We start from the raw sequence: 21091 nt of genomic DNA on the forward strand, positions 1-21091 counted from the left end.
ATATGCCTCTTGAAACAGTCGTTTTGAAATATGGACGTCTTTTGAATTTTTTGGTCGGTATATGACCCCAGGATTTGTTTTCAGGGCAGGTGTCATTTACAGGCCTGCAACGATTTTGAATATCCACTGACCATTAGCGCTGGGATTAAAGCTGCTGTTGTGTGAAACGGCCACAAGGTGGCAGCAGTTCTCGCTTACCAAATCTGGTTACTAGGGCCACAGAGCCTCAATGGAAGTCCTGTTCTAGATTGGAATTTAGAATGGAATGTGCCAGGAGAAAGCCCCTCAAGTTTGTCTCACTACTTCTTGTTCGTGTTTTTAATTTAATTTTTTATTTTTTATTACAGCAAGTTTGATGACAACATTTGGCTTCTTGTAGGTGTGCAAGATGTGGTTCTTTTACACATATACATAGGTCTGTTCTTCCTGGAACCCTTTTCCCATGTACGTTATGACAGAATGTTGAGTAGTCTTCTCTTGGTATTCCGTAGGTCTTTGGTGATTATATATTTCACCTGTGTTTGTATATGTCTGTAAACCCCGATATCCTAATGAATCCAATCCTCACACCTTTCCATTGGTGAACCATAAGTTTGTTTAATGAATCTGTGATTGCCCTTCTACGTGGAAATATCTGCCCTGGTATTAATTTTTAGGTAACACCTATAAGTGATATCCTACGATATGTGTCTTTCACTTTCTGACTTACTACAAGTCACGTGATTACCTCTAGACTCATCTACGGTGCTGCAAATGGCATTGTGTCCTTTTTTCCCTTGGCTAATATTCTGTCTTAGCGAGGTCCATTTTCTGCAGTGTGATTCCCTGAGGGCTGAGGATTAGCTGACCTGGGCAGCCTGACCCTGCCGGCAAGCCCTCCCCAGGTGTGCCTGGGTTGAGGTCAATATAAACTGCACTCCAGGCAGCAATAGCCCCTGCAGCTGTGCCTGACTCCGTATTCTCTGCCCCGTCAGCAGTCTCGGGGCTGTGCTGGTGGGAGGGTGTGAGGGTCCACGGCTTTGTTGGTGGCCCGGTGTGAGTGGGGCTCTGCTGGACTTTCTGCAGGAGTTGCCAGGCTGCCACCTGTAAAGAAGAGGATGTGTCACCCATAACTTCCACTGGAATTTCTCTCCGGGCTGAGGAAGGAAATAAAGGAGTGGGGGCCAGGACAGGAGGGGTATCTCAGGCAGGGAAATGGAAAGCTTCCAGAAGAGCGCCCGGGGCCAGGACCATCCTGGCTGGCCTGCAGGCAGCAAGTTGGCCTGCGTGCTGTCGCTGGTGTGGCTCCACAGCCCTTCCTCTAGGCTTTAAAGCCCTTGTACATATTCAGGTGTTTTACCTGGGAAGGGTGGGAACAGTTCAGTAGCAGCTGGCCTGGGGCTCAGCTCACGTTTACTCACAGAGGCCTCGGCATGGTCCCCCAGCTTTGCAGTGAGGACGCTCCTTGCATGGGGGGACGGGGCTGTTGGTTGTATGGGAGATGATTCCCCACCACTGACCAATTTCAGAATTGTTTACTGCTGGAACAAGTGCCTTGGTAGTGTTTTCCTCTGTATAACTGTTTGGTTTAGGTTTTTTTTTCTTTCTTGGTTCAAGTTAGATTTTATTCCTCTTTTATGTATTTATAGATATAAGCATGGGAATAATTCATTCATATAAATACATCTGTGTGAATGGACGAACTTTCTTCTGTTTTATTTTTAAAAATTTTGAAATTTAATTTTATTTATTTCTTTATACAGCAGGTTACTATTAGTTATATATTTTATGCATATACATGTATACAGGTCCATCCCAATCTCCCAACTCATCCCACCACCACCACCCCATGGCTTCCCCCACTTGGTGTCCATACATTTGTTCTCTACTTCTGTGTCTCTATTTCTGTCCTGCATACCAGTTCATCTGTACCATTTTTCTAGGTTCCACATATATGCATTAATATACAATATTTGTTTTTCTCTTTCTGACTTACTTCACTCTGTATGACAGTCTCTAGGTCCATCGACTTCTCTACAAATGACCCAGTTTCATTCCTTTTTATGGCTGAGCAATATTCCATTTTATATATGTACCACTTCTTTATCCATTCGTCTGTCTGTGGGCATTTAGGTTGCTTCCATTACCTGGCTATTGTAAATTGTGCTGCAATGAACATTGTGGTGAATGTGTCTTTTTGATTTATGGTTTTCTCTGGGTATATGCCCAAAAGTGGGATTGCAGGCTCCTATGGTAATTCTCTTTTTAGTTATTTAAAGGAACATCCATACTGTTCTCCATAGTGAGTGTATCAAATTACCTTCCCACCAATAGTGGAAGAGGGTTCCTTTTGTCCACACCATCCCCGGAATTTGTTGTTTGTAGATTTGCTGATGATGCCGATTCTAAGAGGTGTGAGGTCATACCTCATTGTCGTTTGGATTTGCATTTCTCTAATAATTAGTGATGTTGAGCAGCTTTTCATGTGCGTCTTGGCCATCTCTGTGACTTCTTTAAAGATACGTCTATATAGATCTTCTGCCCATTTTTGTACTGGGTTGTTTGTTTTATTAATATTAAGCTGTGTGAGCTGTTTATATATATTGGAGATTAAACCTTTGTCCATTGATTCGTTTGCGAACGTTTTCGCCCATTCTGAGGCTTGCCTTTTTCCATTCCCGTTTTTTTAACCAAAAAAGAAAGAAATCAAAAGAAGCAGAACACTAATGTGCGTGAAATATGCCTCTTGAAACAGTCGTTTTGAAATATGGACGTCTTTTGCATTTTTTGGTCGGTATATGACCCCAGGATTTGTTTTCAGGGCAGGTGTCATTTACAGGCCTGCAACGATTTTGAATATCCACTGACCATTAGCGCTGGGATTAAAGCTGCTGTTGTGTGAAACGGCCACAAGGTGGCAGCAGTTCTCGCTTACCAAATCTGGTTACTAGGGCCACAGAGCCTCAATGGAAGTCCTGTTCTAGATTGGAATTTAGAATGGAATGTGCCAGGAGAAAGCCCCTCAAGTTTGTCTCACTACTTCTTGTTCGTGTTTTTAATTTAATTTTTTTATTTTTTATTACAGCAAGTTTGATGACAACGTTTGGCTTCTTGTAGGTGTGCAAGATGTGGTTCTTTTACACATATACATAGGTCTGTTCTTCCTGGGACCCTTTTCCCATGTACGTTATGACAGAATGTTGAGTAGTCTTCTCTTGGTATTCCGTAGGTCTTTGGTGATTATATATTTCACCTGTGTTTGTATATGTCTGTTAACCCCGATATCCTAATGAATCCAATCCTCACACCTTTCCATTGGTGAACCATAAATTTGTTTAATGAATCTGTGATTGCCCTTCTCCGTGGAAATATCTGCCCTGGTATCAATTTTTAGGTAACACCTATAAGTGATATCCTACGATATGTGTCTTTCACTTTCTGACTTACTACAAGTCACGTGATTACCTCTAGACTCATCTACGGTGCTGCAAATGGCATTGTGTCCTTTTTTCCCTTGGCTAATATTCTGTCTTAGCGAGGTCCATTTTCTGCAATGTGATTCCCTGAGGGCTGAGGATTAGCTGACCTGGGCAGCCTGACCCTGCCGGCAAGCCCTCCCCAGGTGTGCCTGGGTTGAGGTCAATATAAACTGCACTCCAGGCAGCAATAGCCCCTGCAGCTGTGCCTGACTCCGTATTCTCTGCCCCGTCAGCAGTCTCGGGGCTGTGCTGGTGGGAGGGTGTGAGGGTCCACGGCTTTGTTGGTGGCCCGGTGTGAGTGGGGCTCTGCTGGACTTTCTGCAGGAGTTGCCAGGCTGCCACCTGTAAAGAAGAGGATGTGTCACCCATAACTTCCACTGGAATTTCTCTCCGGGCTGAGGAAGGAAATAAAGGAGTGGGGGCCAGGACAGGAGGGGTATCTCAGGCAGGGAAATGGAAAGCTTCCAGAAGAGCGCCCGGGGCCAGGACCATCCTGGCTGGCCTGCAGGCAGCAAGTTGGCCTGCGTGCTGTCGCTGGTGTGGCTCCACAGCCCTTCCTCTAGGCTTTCAAGCCCTTGTACATATTCAGGTGTTTTACCTGGGAAGGGTGGGAACAGTTCAGTAGCAGCTGGCCTGGGGCTCAGCTCACGTTTACTCACAGAGGCCTCGGCATGGTCCCCCAGCTTTGCAGTGAGGACGCTCCTTGCATGGGGGGACGGGGCTGTTGGTTGTATGGGAGATGATTCCCCACCACTGACCAATTTCAGAATTGTTTACTGCTGGAACAAGTGCCTTGGTAGTGTTTTCCTCTGTATAACTGTTTGGTTTAGGTTTTTTTTTCTTTCTTGGTTCAAGTTAGATTTTATTCCTCTTTTATGTATTTATAGATATAAGCATGGGAATAATTCATTCATATAAATACATCTGTGTGAATGGATGAACTTTCTTCTGTTTTATTTTTAAAAATTTTGAAATTTAATTTTATTTATTTCTTTATACAGCAGGTTACTATTAGTTATATATTTTATGCATATACATGTATACAGGTCCATCCCAATCTCCCAACTCATCCCACCACCACCACCCCATGGCTTCCCCCACTTGGTGTCCATACGTTTGTTCTCTACTTCTGTGTCTCTATTTCTGTCCTGCATACCAGTTCATCTGTACCATTTTTCTAGGTTCCACATATATGCATTAATATACAATATTTGTTTTTCTCTTTCTGACTTACTTCACTCTGTATGACAGTCTCTAGGTCCATCGACTTCTCTACAAATGACCCAGTTTCATTCCTTTTTATGGCTGAGCAATATTCCATTTTATATATGTACCACTTCTTTATCCATTCGTCTGTCTGTGGGCATTTAGGTTGCTTCCATTACCTGGCTATTGTAAATTGTGCTGCAATGAACATTGTGGTGAATGTGTCTTTTTGATTTATGGTTTTCTCTGGGTATATGCCCAAAAGTGGGATTGCAGGCTCCTATGGTAATTCTCTTTTTAGTTATTTAAAGGAACATCCATACTGTTCTCCATAGTGAGTGTATCAAATTACCTTCCCACCAATAGTGGAAGAGGGTTCCTTTTGTCCACACCATCCCCGGAATTTGTTGTTTGTAGATTTGCTGATGATGCCGATTCTAAGAGGTGTGAGGTCATACCTCATTGTCGTTTGGATTTGCATTTCTCTAATAATTAGTGATGTTGAGCAGCTTTTCATGTGCGTCTTGGCCATCTCTGTGACTTCTTTAAAGATACGTCTATATAGATCTTCTGCCCATTTTTGTACTGGGTTGTTTGTTTTATTAATATTAAGCTGTGTGAGCTGTTTATATATATTGGAGATTAAACCTTTGTCCATTGATTCGTTTGCGAACGTTTTCGCCCATTCTGAGGCTTGCCTTTATCCATTCCCGTTTTTTTAACCAAAAAAGAAAGAAATCAAAAGAAGCAGAACACTAATGTGCGTGAAATATGCCTCTTGAAACAGTCGTTTTGAAATATGGACGTCTTTTGCATTTTTTGGTCGGTATATGACCCCAGGATTTGTTTTCAGGGCAGGTGTCATTTACAGGCCTGCAACGATTTTGAATATCCACTGACCATTAGCGCTGGGATTAAAGCTGCTGTTGTGTGAAACGGCCACAAGGTGGCAGCAGTTCTCGCTTACCAAATCTGGTTACTAGGGCCACAGAGCCTCAATGGAAGTCCTGTTCTAGATTGGAATTTAGAATGGAATGTGCCAGGAGAAAGCCCCTCAAGTTTGTCTCACTACTTCTTGTTCGTGTTTTTAATTTAATTTTTTTATTTTTTATTACAGCAAGTTTGATGACAACGTTTGGCTTCTTGTAGGTGTGCAAGATGTGGTTCTTTTACACATATACATAGGTCTGTTCTTCCTGGGACCCTTTTCCCATGTACGTTATGACAGAATGTTGAGTAGTCTTCTCTTGGTATTCCGTAGGTCTTTGGTGATTATATATTTCACCTGTGTTTGTATATGTCTGTTAACCCCGATATCCTAATGAATCCAATCCTCACACCTTTCCATTGGTGAACCATAAATTTGTTTAATGAATCTGTGATTGCCCTTCTCCGTGGAAATATCTGCCCTGGTATCAATTTTTAGGTAACACCTATAAGTGATATCCTACGATATGTGTCTTTCACTTTCTGACTTACTACAAGTCACGTGATTACCTCTAGACTCATCTACGGTGCTGCAAATGGCATTGTGTCCTTTTTTCCCTTGGCTAATATTCTGTCTTAGCGAGGTCCATTTTCTGCAATGTGATTCCCTGAGGGCTGAGGATTAGCTGACCTGGGCAGCCTGACCCTGCCGGCAAGCCCTCCCCAGGTGTGCCTGGGTTGAGGTCAATATAAACTGCACTCCAGGCAGCAATAGCCCCTGTAGCTGTGCCTGACTCCGTATTCTCTGCCCCGTCAGCAGTCTCGGGGCTGTGCTGGTGGGAGGGTGTGAGGGTCCACGGCTTTGTTGGTGGCCCGGTGTGAGTGGGGCTCTGCTGGACTTTCTGCAGGAGTTGCCAGGCTGCCACCTGTAAAGAAGAGGATGTGTCACCCATAACTTCCACTGGAATTTCTCTCCGGGCTGAGGAAGGAAATAAAGGAGTGGGGGCCAGGACAGGAGGGGTATCTCAGGCAGGGAAATGGAAAGCTTCCAGAAGATCGCCCGGGGCCAGGACCATCCTGGCTGGCCTGCAGGCAGCAAGTTGGCCTGCGTGCTGTCGCTGGTGTGGCTCCACAGCCCTTCCTCTAGGCTTTAAAGCCCTTGTACATATTCAGGTGTTTTACCTGGGAAGGGTGGGAACAGTTCAGTAGCAGCTGGCCTGGGGCTCAGCTCACGTTTACTCACAGAGGCCTCGGCATGGTCCCCCAGCTTTGCAGTGAGGACGCTCCTTGCATGGGGGGACGGGGCTGTTGGTTGTATGGGAGATGATTCCCCACCACTGACCAATTTCAGAATTGTTTACTGCTGGAACAAGTGCCTTGGTAGTGTTTTCCTCTGTATAACTGTTTGGTTTAGGTTTTTTTTTCTTTCTTGGTTCAAGTTAGATTTTATTCCTCTTTTATGTATTTATAGATATAAGCATGGGAATAATTCATTCATATAAATACATCTGTGTGAATGGACGAACTTTCTTCTGTTTTATTTTTAAAAATTTTGAAATTTAATTTTATTTATTTCTTTATACAGCAGGTTACTATTAGTTATATATTTTATGCATATACATGTATACAGGTCCATCCCAATCTCCCAACTCATCCCACCACCACCACCCCATGGCTTCCCCCACTTGGTGTCCATACGTTTGTTCTCTACTTCTGTGTCTCTATTTCTGTCCTGCATACCAGTTCATCTGTACCATTTTTCTAGGTTCCACATATATGCATTAATATACAATATTTGTTTTTCTCTTTCTGACTTACTTCACTCTGTATGACAGTCTCTAGGTCCATCGACTTCTCTACAAATGACCCAGTTTCATTCCTTTTTATGGCTGAGCAATATTCCATTTTATATATGTACCACTTCTTTATCCATTCGTCTGTCTGTGGGCATTTAGGTTGCTTCCATTACCTGGCTATTGTAAATTGTGCTGCAATGAACATTGTGGTGAATGTGTCTTTTTGATTTATGGTTTTCTCTGGGTATATGCCCAAAAGTGGGATTGCAGGCTCCTATGGTAATTCTCTTTTTAGTTATTTAAAGGAACATCCATACTGTTCTCCATAGTGAGTGTATCAAATTACCTTCCCACCAATAGTGGAAGAGGGTTCCTTTTGTCCACACCATCCCCGGAATTTGTTGTTTGTAGATTTGCTGATGATGCCGATTCTAAGAGGTGTGAGGTCATACCTCATTGTCGTTTGGATTTGCATTTCTCTAATAATTAGTGATGTTGAGCAGCTTTTCATGTGCGTCTTGGCCATCTCTGTGACTTCTTTAAAGATACGTCTATATAGATCTTCTGCCCATTTTTGTACTGGGTTGTTTGTTTTATTAATATTAAGCTGTGTGAGCTGTTTATATATATTGGAGATTAAACCTTTGTCCATTGATTCGTTTGCGAACGTTTTCGCCCATTCTGAGGCTTGCCTTTATCCATTCCCGTTTTTTTAACCAAAAAAGAAAGAAATCAAAAGAAGCAGAACACTAATGTGCGTGAAATATGCCTCTTGAAACAGTCGTTTTGAAATATGGACGTCTTTTGCATTTTTTGGTCGGTATATGACCCCAGGATTTGTTTTCAGGGCAGGTGTCATTTACAGGCCTGCAACGATTTTGAATATCCACTGACCATTAGCGCTGGGATTAAAGCTGCTGTTGTGTGAAACGGCCACAAGGTGGCAGCAGTTCTCGCTTACCAAATCTGGTTACTAGGGCCACAGAGCCTCAATGGAAGTCCTGTTCTAGATTGGAATTTAGAATGGAATGTGCCAGGAGAAAGCCCCTCAAGTTTGTCTCACTACTTCTTGTTCGTGTTTTTAATTTAATTTTTTTATTTTTTATTACAGCAAGTTTGATGACAACGTTTGGCTTCTTGTAGGTGTGCAAGATGTGGTTCTTTTACACATATACATAGGTCTGTTCTTCCTGGGACCCTTTTCCCATGTACGTTATGACAGAATGTTGAGTAGTCTTCTCTTGGTATTCCGTAGGTCTTTGGTGATTATATATTTCACCTGTGTTTGTATATGTCTGTTAACCCCGATATCCTAATGAATCCAATCCTCACACCTTTCCATTGGTGAACCATAAATTTGTTTAATGAATCTGTGATTGCCCTTCTCCGTGGAAATATCTGCCCTGGTATCAATTTTTAGGTAACACCTATAAGTGATATCCTACGATATGTGTCTTTCACTTTCTGACTTACTACAAGTCACGTGATTACCTCTAGACTCATCTACGGTGCTGCAAATGGCATTGTGTCCTTTTTTCCCTTGGCTAATATTCTGTCTTAGCGAGGTCCATTTTCTGCAATGTGATTCCCTGAGGGCTGAGGATTAGCTGACCTGGGCAGCCTGACCCTGCCGGCAAGCCCTCCCCAGGTGTGCCTGGTTTGAGGTCAATATAAACAGCACTCCAGGCAGCAATAGCCCCTGCAGCTGTGCCTGACTCCGTATTCTCTGCCCCGTCAGCAGTCTCGGGGCTGTGCTGGTGGGAGGGTGTGAGGGTCCACGGCTTTGTTGGTGGCCCGGTGTGAGTGGGGCTCTGCTGGACTTTCTGCAGGAGTTGCCAGGCTGCCACCTGTAAAGAAGAGGATGTGTCACCCATAACTTCCACTGGAATTTCTCTCCGGGCTGAGGAAGGAAATAAAGGAGTGGGGGCCAGGACAGGAGGGGTATCTCAGGCAGGGAAATGGAAAGCTTCCAGAAGAGCGCCCGGGGCCAGGACCATCCTGGCTGGCCTGCAGGCAGCAAGTTGGCCTGCGTGCTGTCGCTGGTGTGGCTCCACGGCCCTTCCTCTAGGCTTTAAAGCCCTTGTACATATTCAGGTGTTTTACCTGGGAAGGGTGGGAACAGTTCAGTAGCAGCTGGCCTGGGGCTCAGCTCACGTTTACTCACAGAGGCCTCGGCATGGTCCCCCAGCTTTGCAGTGAGGACGCTCCTTGCATGGGGGGACGGGGCTGTTGGTTGTATGGGAGATGATTCCCCACCACTGACCAATTTCAGAATTGTTTACTGCTGGAACAAGTGCCTTGGTAGTGTTTTCCTCTGTATAACTGTTTGGTTTAGGTTTTTTTTTCTTTCTTGGTTCAAGTTAGATTTTATTCCTCTTTTATGTATTTATAGATATAAGCATGGGAATAATTCATTCATATAAATACATCTGTGTGAATGGATGAACTTTCTTCTGTTTTATTTTTAAAAATTTTGAAATTTAATTTTATTTATTTCTTTATACAGCAGGTTACTATTAGTTATATATTTTATGCATATACATGTATACAGGTCCATCCCAATCTCCCAACTCATCCCACCACCACCACCCCATGGCTTCCCCCACTTGGTGTCCATACGTTTGTTCTCTACTTCTGTGTCTCTATTTCTGTCCTGCATACCAGTTCATCTGTACCATTTTTCTAGGTTCCACATATATGCATTAATATACAATATTTGTTTTTCTCTTTCTGACTTACTTCACTCTGTATGACAGTCTCTAGGTCCATCGACTTCTCTACAAATGACCCAGTTTCATTCCTTTTTATGGCTGAGCAATATTCCATTTTATATATGTACCACTTCTTTATCCATTCGTCTGTCTGTGGGCATTTAGGTTGCTTCCATTACCTGGCTATTGTAAATTGTGCTGCAATGAACATTGTGGTGAATGTGTCTTTTTGATTTATGGTTTTCTCTGGGTATATGCCCAAAAGTGGGATTGCAGGCTCCTATGGTAATTCTCTTTTTAGTTATTTAAAGGAACATCCATACTGTTCTCCATAGTGAGTGTATCAAATTACCTTCCCACCAATAGTGGAAGAGGGTTCCTTTTGTCCACACCATCCCCGGAATTTGTTGTTTGTAGATTTGCTGATGATGCCGATTCTAAGAGGTGTGAGGTCATACCTCATTGTCGTTTGGATTTGCATTTCTCTAATAATTAGTGATGTTGAGCAGCTTTTCATGTGCGTCTTGGCCATCTCTGTGACTTCTTTAAAGATACGTCTATATAGATCTTCTGCCCATTTTTGTACTGGGTTGTTTGTTTTATTAATATTAAGCTGTGTGAGCTGTTTATATATATTGGAGATTAAACCTTTGTCCATTGATTCGTTTGCGAACGTTTTCGCCCATTCTGAGGCTTGCCTTTATCCATTCCCGTTTTTTTAACCAAAAAAGAAAGAAATCAAAAGAAGCAGAACACTAATGTGCGTGAAATATGCCTCTTGAAACAGTCGTTTTGAAATATGGACGTCTTTTGCATTTTTTGGTCGGTATATGACCCCAGGATTTGTTTTCAGGGCAGGTGTCATTTACAGGCCTGCAACGATTTTGAATATCCACTGACCATTAGCGCTGGGATTAAAGCTGCTGTTGTGTGAAACGGCCACAAGGTGGCAGCAGTTCTCGCTTACCAAATCTGGTTACTAGGGCCACAGAGCCTCAATGGAAGTCCTGTTCTAGATTGGAATTTAGAATGGAATGTGCCAGGAGAAAGCCCCTCAAGTTTGTCTCACTACTTCTTGTTCGTGTTTTTAATTTAATTTTTTTATTTTTTATTACAGCAAGTTTGATGACAACGTTTGGCTTCTTGTAGGTGTGCAAGATGTGGTTCTTTTACACATATACATAGGTCTGTTCTTCCTGGGACCCTTTTCCCATGTACGTTATGACAGAATGTTGAGTAGTCTTCTCTTGGTATTCCGTAGGTCTTTGGTGATTATATATTTCACCTGTGTTTGTATATGTCTGTTAACCCCGATATCCTAATGAATCCAATCCTCACACCTTTCCATTGGTGAACCATAAATTTGTTTAATGAATCTGTGATTGCCCTTCTCCGTGGAAATATCTGCCCTGGTATCAATTTTTAGGTAACACCTATAAGTGATATCCTACGATATGTGTCTTTCACTTTCTGACTTACTACAAGTCACGTGATTACCTCTAGACTCATCTACGGTGCTGCAAATGGCATTGTGTCCTTTTTTCCCTTGGCTAATATTCTGTCTTAGCGAGGTCCATTTTCTGCAATGTGATTCCCTGAGGGCTGAGGATTAGCTGACCTGGGCAGCCTGACCCTGCCGGCAAGCCCTCCCCAGGTGTGCCTGGGTTGAGGTCAATATAAACTGCACTCCAGGCAGCAATAGCCCCTGTAGCTGTGCCTGACTCCGTATTCTCTGCCCCGTCAGCAGTCTCGGGGCTGTGCTGGTGGGAGGGTGTGAGGGTCCACGGCTTTGTTGGTGGCCCGGTGTGAGTGGGGCTCTGCTGGACTTTCTGCAGGAGTTGCCAGGCTGCCACCTGTAAAGAAGAGGATGTGTCACCCATAACTTCCACTGGAATTTCTCTCCGGGCTGAGGAAGGAAATAAAGGAGTGGGGGCCAGGACAGGAGGGGTATCTCAGGCAGGGAAATGGAAAGCTTCCAGAAGATCGCCCGGGGCCAGGACCATCCTGGCTGGCCTGCAGGCAGCAAGTTGGCCTGCGTGCTGTCACTGGTGTGGCTCCACAGCCCTTCCTCTAGGCTTTAAAGCCCTTGTACATATTCAGGTGTTTTACCTGGGAAGGGTGGGAACAGTTCAGTAGCAGCTGGCCTGGGGCTCAGCTCACGTTTACTCACAGAGGCCTCGGCATGGTCCCCCAGCTTTGCAGTGAGGACGCTCCTTGCATGGGGGGACGGGGCTGTTGGTTGTATGGGAGATGATTCCCCACCACTGACCAATTTCAGAATTGTTTACTGCTGGAACAAGTGCCTTGGTAGTGTTTTCCTCTGTATAACTGTTTGGTTTAGGTTTTTTTTTCTTTCTTGGTTCAAGTTAGATTTTATTCCTCTTTTATGTATTTATAGATATAAGCATGGGAATAATTCATTCATATAAATACATCTGTGTGAATGGACGAACTTTCTTCTGTTTTATTTTTAAAAATTTTGAAATTTAATTTTATTTATTTCTTTATACAGCAGGTTACTATTAGTTATATATTTTATGCATATACATGTATACAGGTCCATCCCAATCTCCCAACTCATCCCACCACCACCACCCCATGGCTTCCCCCACTTGGTGTCCATACGTTTGTTCTCTACTTCTGTGTCTCTATTTCTGTCCTGCATACCAGTTCATCTGTACCATTTTTCTAGGTTCCACATATATGCATTAATATACAATATTTGTTTTTCTCTTTCTGACTTACTTCACTCTGTATGACAGTCTCTAGGTCCATCGACTTCTCTACAAATGACCCAGTTTCATTCCTTTTTATGGCTGAGCAATATTTCATTTTATATATGTACCACTTCTTTATCCATTCGTCTGTCTGTGGGCATTTAGGTTGCTTCCATTACCTGGCTATTGTAAATTGTGCTGCAATGAACATTGTGGTGAATGTGTCTTTTTGATTTATGGTTTTCTCTGGGTATATGCCCAAAAGTGGGATTGCAGGCTCCTATGGTAATTCTCTTTTTAGTTATTTAAAGGAACATCCATACTGTTCTCCATAGTGAGTGTATCAAATTACCTTCCCACCAATAGTGGAAGAGGGTTCCTTTTGTCCACACCATCCCCGGAATTTGTTGTTTGTAGATTTGCTGATGATGCCGATTCTAAGAGGTGTGAGGTCATACCTCATTGTCGTTTGGATTTGCATTTCTCTAATAATTAGTGATGTTGAGCAGCTTTTCATGTGCGTCTTGGCCATCTCTGTGACTTCTTTAAAGATACGTCTATATAGATCTTCTGCCCATTTTTGTACTGGGTTGTTTGTTTTATTAATATTAAGCTGTGTGAGCTGTTTATATATATTGGAGATTAAACCTTTGTCCATTGATTCGTTTGCGAACGTTTTCGCCCATTCTGAGGCTTGCCTTTATCCATTCCCGTTTTTTTAACCAAAAAAGAAAGAAATCAAAAGAAGCAGAACACTAATGTGCGTGAAATATGCCTCTTGAAACAGTCGTTTTGAAATATGGACGTCTTTTGCATTTTTTGGTCGGTATATGACCCCAGGATTTGTTTTCAGGGCAGGTGTCATTTACAGGCCTGCAACGATTTTGAATATCCACTGACCATTAGCGCTGGGATTAAAGCTGCTGTTGTGTGAAACGGCCACAAGGTGGCAGCAGTTCTCGCTTACCAAATCTGGTTACTAGGGCCACAGAGCCTCAATGGAAGTCCTGTTCTAGATTGGAATTTAGAATGGAATGTGCCAGGAGAAAGCCCCTCAAGTTTGTCTCACTACTTCTTGTTCGTGTTTTTAATTTAATTTTTTTATTTTTTATTACAGCAAGTTTGATGACAACGTTTGGCTTCTTGTAGGTGTGCAAGATGTGGTTCTTTTACACATATACATAGGTCTGTTCTTCCTGGGACCCTTTTCCCATGTACGTTATGACAGAATGTTGAGTAGTCTTCTCTTGGTATTCCGTAGGTCTTTGGTGATTATATATTTCACCTGTGTTTGTATATGTCTGTTAACCCCGATATCCTAATGAATCCAATCCTCACACCTTTCCATTGGTGAACCATAAATTTGTTTAATGAATCTGTGATTGCCCTTCTCCGTGGAAATATCTGCCCTGGTATCAATTTTTAGGTAACACCTATAAGTGATATCCTACGATATGTGTCTTTCACTTTCTGACTTACTACAAGTCACGTGATTACCTCTAGACTCATCTACGGTGCTGCAAATGGCATTGTGTCCTTTTTTCCCTTGGCTAATATTCTGTCTTAGCGAGGTCCATTTTCTGCAATGTGATTCCCTGAGGGCTGAGGATTAGCTGACCTGGGCAGCCTGACCCTGCCGGCAAGTCCTCCACAGGTGTGCCTGGGTTGAGGTCAATATAAACAGCACTCCAGGCAGCAATAGCCCCTGCAGCTGTGCCTGGCTCCATATTCTCTGCCCCGTCAGCAGTCTCGGGGCTGTGCTGGTGGGAGAGTGTGAGGGTCCACGGCTTTGTTGGTGGCCCGGTGTGAGTGGGGCTCTGCTGGACTTTCTGCAGGAGTTTCCAGGCTGCCACCTGTAAAGAAGAGGATGTGTCACCCATAACGTCCACTGGAATTTCTCTCCAGGCTGAGGAAGGTAAAAAAGGAGTGGGGGCCAGGACAGGAGGGGTATCTCAGGCAGGGAAATGGAAAGCTTCCAGAAGAGCACCAGGGGTCGAGACCATGCTGGCTGGCCTGCAGGCAGCAAGTTGGCCTGCGTGCTGTCGCTGGTGTGGCTCCACGGCCCTTCCTCTAGGCTTTCAAGCCCTTGTACATATTCAGGTGTTTTACCTGGGAAGGGTGGGAACAGTTCAGTAGCAGCTGGCCTGGGGCTCAGCTCACGTTTACTCACAGAGGCCTCGGCATGGTCCCCCAGCTTTGCAGTGAGGACGCTCCTTGCATGGGGGGACGGGGCTGTTGGTTGTATGGGAGATGATTCCCCACCACTGACCAATTTCAGAATTGTTTACTGCTGGAACAAGTGCCTTGGTAGTGTTTTCCTCTGTATAACTGTTTGGTTTAGGTTTTTTTTTCTTTCTTGGTTCATGTTAGATTTTATTCCTCTTTTATGTATTTATAGATATAAGCATGGGAATAATTCATTCATATAAATACATCTGTGTGAATGGACGAACTTTCTTCTGTTTTATTTTTAAAAATTTTGAAATTTAATTTTAATTATTTCTTTATACAGCAGGTTACTATTAGTTATATATTTTATGCATATACATGTATACAGGTCCATCCCAATCTCCCAACTCATCCCACCACCACCACCCCATGGCTTCCCCCACTTGGTGTCCATACGTTTGTTCTCTACTTCTGTGTCTCTATTTCTGTCCTGCATACCAGTTCATCTGTACCATTTTTCTAGGTTCCACATATATGCATTAATATACAATATTTGTTTTTCTCTTTCTGACTTACTTCACTCTGTATGACAGTCTCTAGGTCCATCGACTTCTCTACAAATGACCCAGTTTCATTCCTTTTTATGGCTGAGCAATATTCCATTTTATATATGTACCACTTCTTTATCCATTCGTCTGTCTGTGGGCATTTAGGTTGCTTCCATTACCTGGCTATTGTAAATTGTGCTGCAATGAACATTGTGGTGAATGTGTCTTTTTGATTTATGGTTTTCTCTGGGTATATGCCCAAAAGTGGGATTGCAGGCTCCTATGGTAATTCTCTTTTTAGTTATTTAAAGGAACATCCATACTGTTCTCCATAGTGAGTGTATCAAATTACCTTCCCACCAGTAGTGGAAGAGGGTTCCTTTTGTCCACACCATCCCCGGAATTTGTTGTTTGTAGATTTGCTGATGATGCCGATTCTAAGAGGTGTGAGGTCATACCTCATTGTCGTTTGGATTTGCATTTCTCTAATAATTAGTGATGTTGAGCAGCTTTTCATGTGCGTCTTGGCCATCTCTGTGACTTCTTTAAAGATACGTCTATATAGATCTTCTGCCCATTTTTGTACTGGGTTGTTTGTTTTATTAATATTAAGCTGTGTGAGCTGTTTATATATATTGGAGATTAAACCTTTGTCCATTGATTCGTTTGCGAACGTTTTCGCCCATTCTGAGGCTTGCCTTTTTCCATTCCCGTTTTTTTAACCAAAAAAGAAAGAAATCAAAAGAAGCAGAACACTAATGTGCGTGAAATATGCCTCTTGAAACAGTCGTTTTGAAATATGGACGTCTTTTGCATTTTTTGGTCGGTATATGACCCCAGGATTTGTTTTCAGGGCAGGTGTCATTTACAGGCCTGCAACGATTTTGAATATCCACTGACCATTAGCGCTGGGATTAAAGCTGCTGTTGTGTGAAACGGCCACAAGGTGGCAGCAGTTCTCGCTTACCAAATCTGGTTACTAGGGCAACAGAGCCTCAATGGAAGTCCTGTTCTAGATTGGAATTTAGAATGGAATGTGCCAGGAGAAAGCCCCTCAAGTTTGTCTCACTACTTCTTGTTCGTGTTTTTAATTTAATTTTTTATTTTTTATTACAGCAAGTTTGATGACAACGTTTGGCTTCTTGTAGGTGTGCAAGATGTGGTTCTTTTACACATATACATAGGTCTGTTCTTCCTGGGACCCTTTTCCCATGTACGTTATGACAGAATGTTGAGTAGTCTTCTCTTGGTATTCCGTAGGTCTTTGGTGATTATATATTTCACCTGTGTTTGTATATGTCTGTTAACCCCGATATCCTAATGAATCCAATCCTCACACCTTTCCATTGGTGAACCATAAATTTGTTTAATGAATCTGTGATTGCCCTTCTCCGTGGAAATATCTGCCCTGGTATCAATTTTTAGGTAACACCTATAAGTGATATCCTACGATATGTGTCTTTCACTTTCTGACTTACTACAAGTCACGTGATTACCTCTAGACTCATCTACGGTGCTGCAAATGGCATTGTGTCCTTTTTTCCCTTGGCTAATATTCTGTCTTAGCGAGGTCCATTTTCTGCAATGTGATTCCCTGAGGGCTGAGGATTAGCTGACCTGGGCAGCCTGACCCTGCCGGCAAGCCCTCCCCAGGTGTGCCTGGTTTGAGGTCAATATAAACAGCACTCCAGGCAGCAATAGCCCCTGCAGCTGTGCCTGGCTCCATATTCTCTGCCCCGTCAGCAGTCTCGGGGCTGTGCTGGTGGGAGGGTGTGAGGGTCCACGGCTTTGTTGGTGGCCCGGTGTGAGTGGGGCTCTGCTGGACTTTCTGCAGGAGTTGCCAGGCTGCCACCTGTAAAGAAGAGGATGTGTCACCCATAACGTCCACTGGAATTTCTCTCCGGGCTGAGGAAGGTAAAAAAGGAGTGGGGGCCAGGACAGGAGGGGTATCTCAGGCAGGGAAATGGAAAGCTTCCAGAAGAGCACCAGGGGCCGGGACCATGCTGGCTGGCCTGCAGGCAGCAAGTTGGCCTGCGTGCTGTCGCTGGTGTGGCTCCACGGCCCTTCCTCTAGGCTTTCAAGCCCTTGTACATATTCAGGTGTTTTACCTGGGAAGGGTGGGAACAGTTCAGCAGCAGCTGGCCTGGGGCTCAGCTCACGTTTACTCACAGAGGCCTCGGCATGGTCCCCCAGCTTTGCAATGAGGACGCTCCTTGCATGGGGGGGGCGGGGCTGCTGGCTGTATGGGAGATGATTCCCCACCTATGCCCAATTTCAGAATTGTTTACTGCTGGAGCAAGTGCCTTGCTAGGGTTTTCCTCTGTATAACTGTTTGGTTTAGGTTTTGTTTTCTTTTTGGTTCAAGTTAGATTTTATTCCTCTTTTATATATTTATAGATATAAGCATGGGAATAATTCATTCATATAAATACATCTGTGTGAATGGAAGAACTTTCTTCTGTTTTATTTTTTAAAATTGTGAAATTTAATTTTATTTATTTCTTTATACAGCAGGTTACTATTAGTTATATATTTTATGCATATACATGTATACAGGTCCATCCCAATCTCCCAACTCATCCCACCACCACCACCCCATGGCTTCCCCCACTTGGTGTCCATACGTTTGTTCTCTACCTCTGTGTCTCTATTTCTGTCCTGCATACCAGTTCATCTGTACCATTTTTCTAGGTTCCACATATATGCATTAATATACAATATTTGTTTTTCTCTTTCTGACTTACTTCACTCTGTATGACAGTCTCTAGATCCATCGACTTCTCTACAAATGACCCAGTTTCATTCCTTTTTATGGCTGAGCAATATTCCATTTTATATATGTACCACATCTTTATCCATTCGTCTTTCTGTGGGCATTTAGGTTGCTTCCATTACCTGGCTATTGTAAATTGTGCTGCAATGAACATTGTGGTGAATGTGTCCTTTTGATTTATGGTTTTCTCTGGGTATATGCCCAGAAGTGGGATTGCTGGATCCTATGGTAATTCTCTTTTTAGTTTTTTAAAGGAACCTCCATACTGTTCTCCAGAGTGACTGTATCAATTTACCTTTCCACCAATAGTGGAAGAGGGTTCCTTTTGTCCACACCCTCCCCAGAATTTTTTGTTTGTAGATTTTCTGATGCTGCCAATTCTAAGAGGTGTGAGGTCATACCTCATTGTCGTTTGGATTTGCATTTCTCTAATAATTAGTGTTGTTGAGCAGCTTTTCATGTGCGTCTTGGCCATCTCTGTGACTTCTTTGAAGAAACGTCTATTTAGATCTTCTGCCCATTTTTGTATTGGGTTGTTTGTTTTATTAATATTAAGCTGCGTGAGCTGTTTATATATATTGGAGATTAAACCTTTGTCCATTGATTCGTTTGCGAATGTTTTCGCCCATTCTGAGGGTTGCCTTTTTCCATCCCCGTTTTTTTAACCAAAAAAGAAAGAAAGCAAAAGAAGCAGAACACTAATGTGCGTGAAATATGCCTCTTGAAACTGTCGTTTTGAAATATGGACGTCTTTTGAATTTTTTGGTCGATATATGACCCCAGGATTTGTTTTCAGGGCAGGTGTCATTTACAGGCCTGCAACGATTTTGAATATCCACTGACCATTAGCGCTGGGATTAAAGCTGCTGTTGTGTGAAACGGCCACAAGTTGGCAGCAGTTCTCGCTTACCAAATCTGGTTACTAGGGCAACAGAGCCTCAATGGAAGTCCTGTTCTAGATTGGAATTTAGAATGGAATGTGCCAGGAGAAAGCCACTCAAGTTTGTCTCACTACTTCTTGTTCGTGTTTTTAATTTAATTTTTTATTTTTTATTACAGCAAGTTTGATGACAACGTTTGGCTTCTTGTAGGTGTGCAAGATGTGGTTCTTTTACACATATACATAGGTCTGTTCTTCCTGGGACCCTTTTCCCATGTACGTTATGACAGAATGTTGAGTAGTCTTCTCTTGGTATTCCGTAGGTCTTTGGTGATTATATATTTCACCTGTGTTTGTATATGTCTGTTAACCCCGATATCCTAATGAATCCAATCCTCACACCTTTCCATTGGTGAACCATAAGTTTGTTTAATGAATCTGTGATTGCCCTTCTCCGTGGAAATATCTGCCCTGGTATCAATTTTTAGGTAACACCTATAAGTGATATCCTACGATATGTCTTTCACTTTCTGACTTACTACAAGTCACGTGATTACCTCTAGACTCATCTACGGTGCTGCAAATGGCATTGTGTCCTTTTTTCCCTTGGCTAATATTCTGTCTTAGCGAGGTCCATTTTCTGCAGTGTGATTCCCTGAGGGCTGAGGATTAGCTGACCTGGGCAACCTGACCCTGCCGGCAAGCCCTCCCCAGGTGTGCCTGGGTTGAGGTCAATATAAACTGCACTCCAGGCAGCAATAGCCCTTGCAGCTGTGCCTGACTCCATATTCTCTGCCCCGTCAGCAGTCTCGGGGCTGTGCTGGTGGGAGGGTGTGAGGGTCCACGGCTTTGTTGGTGGCCCGGTGTGACTGGGGCTCTGCTGGACTTTCTGCAGGAGTTGCCAGGCTGCCACCTGTAAAGAAGAGGATGTGTCACCCATAACTTCCACTGGAATTTCTCTCCGGGCTGAGGAAGGAAATAAAGGAGTGGGGGCCAGGACAGGAGGGGTATCTCAGGCAGGGAAATGGAAAGCTTCCAGAAGAGCGCCCGGGGCCAGGACCATCCTGGCTGGCCTGCAGGCAGCAAGTTGGCCTGCGTGCTGTCGCTGGTGTGGCTCCACGGCCCTTCCTCTAGGCTTTCAAGCCCTTGTACATATTCAGGTGTTTTACCTGGGAAAGGTGGGAACAGTTCAGTAGCAGCTGGCCTGGGGCTCAGCTCACGTTTACTCACAGAGGCCTCGGCATGGTCCCCCAGCTTTGCAGTGAGGACGCTCCTTGCATGGGGGGACGGGGCTGTTGGTTGTATGGGAGATGATTCCCCACCACTGACCAATTTCAGAATTGTTTACTGCTGGAACAAGTGCCTTGGTAGTGTTTTCCTCTGTATAACTGTTTGGTTTAGGTTTTTTTTTCTTTCTTGGTTCATGTTAGATTTTATTCCTCTTTTATGTATTTATAGATATAAGCATGGGAATAATTCATTCATATAAATACATCTGTGTGAATGGACGAACTTTCTTCTGTTTTATTTTTAAAAATTTTGAAATTTAATTTTATTTATTTCTTTATACAGCAGGTTACTATTAGTTATATATTTTATGCATATACATGTATACAGGTCCATCCCAATCTCCCAACTCATCCCACCACCACCACCCCATGGCTTCCCCCACTTGGTGTCCATACGTTTGTTCTCTACCTCTGTGTCTCTATTTCTGTCCTGCATACCAGTTTATCTGTACCATTTTTCTAGGTTCCACCTATATGCATTAATATACAATATTTGTTTTTCTCTTTCTGACTTACTTCACTCTGTATGACAGTCTCTAGATCCATCGACTTCTCTACAAATGACCCAGTTTCATTCCTTTTTATGGCTGAGCAATATTCCATTTTATATATGTACC

The sequence above is a fragment of the Mesoplodon densirostris genome, chromosome 12 (genome assembly GCF_025265405.1).
Source record: "Mesoplodon densirostris isolate mMesDen1 chromosome 12, mMesDen1 primary haplotype, whole genome shotgun sequence".
Taxonomy (NCBI): Eukaryota; Metazoa; Chordata; class Mammalia; order Artiodactyla; family Ziphiidae; genus Mesoplodon; species Mesoplodon densirostris.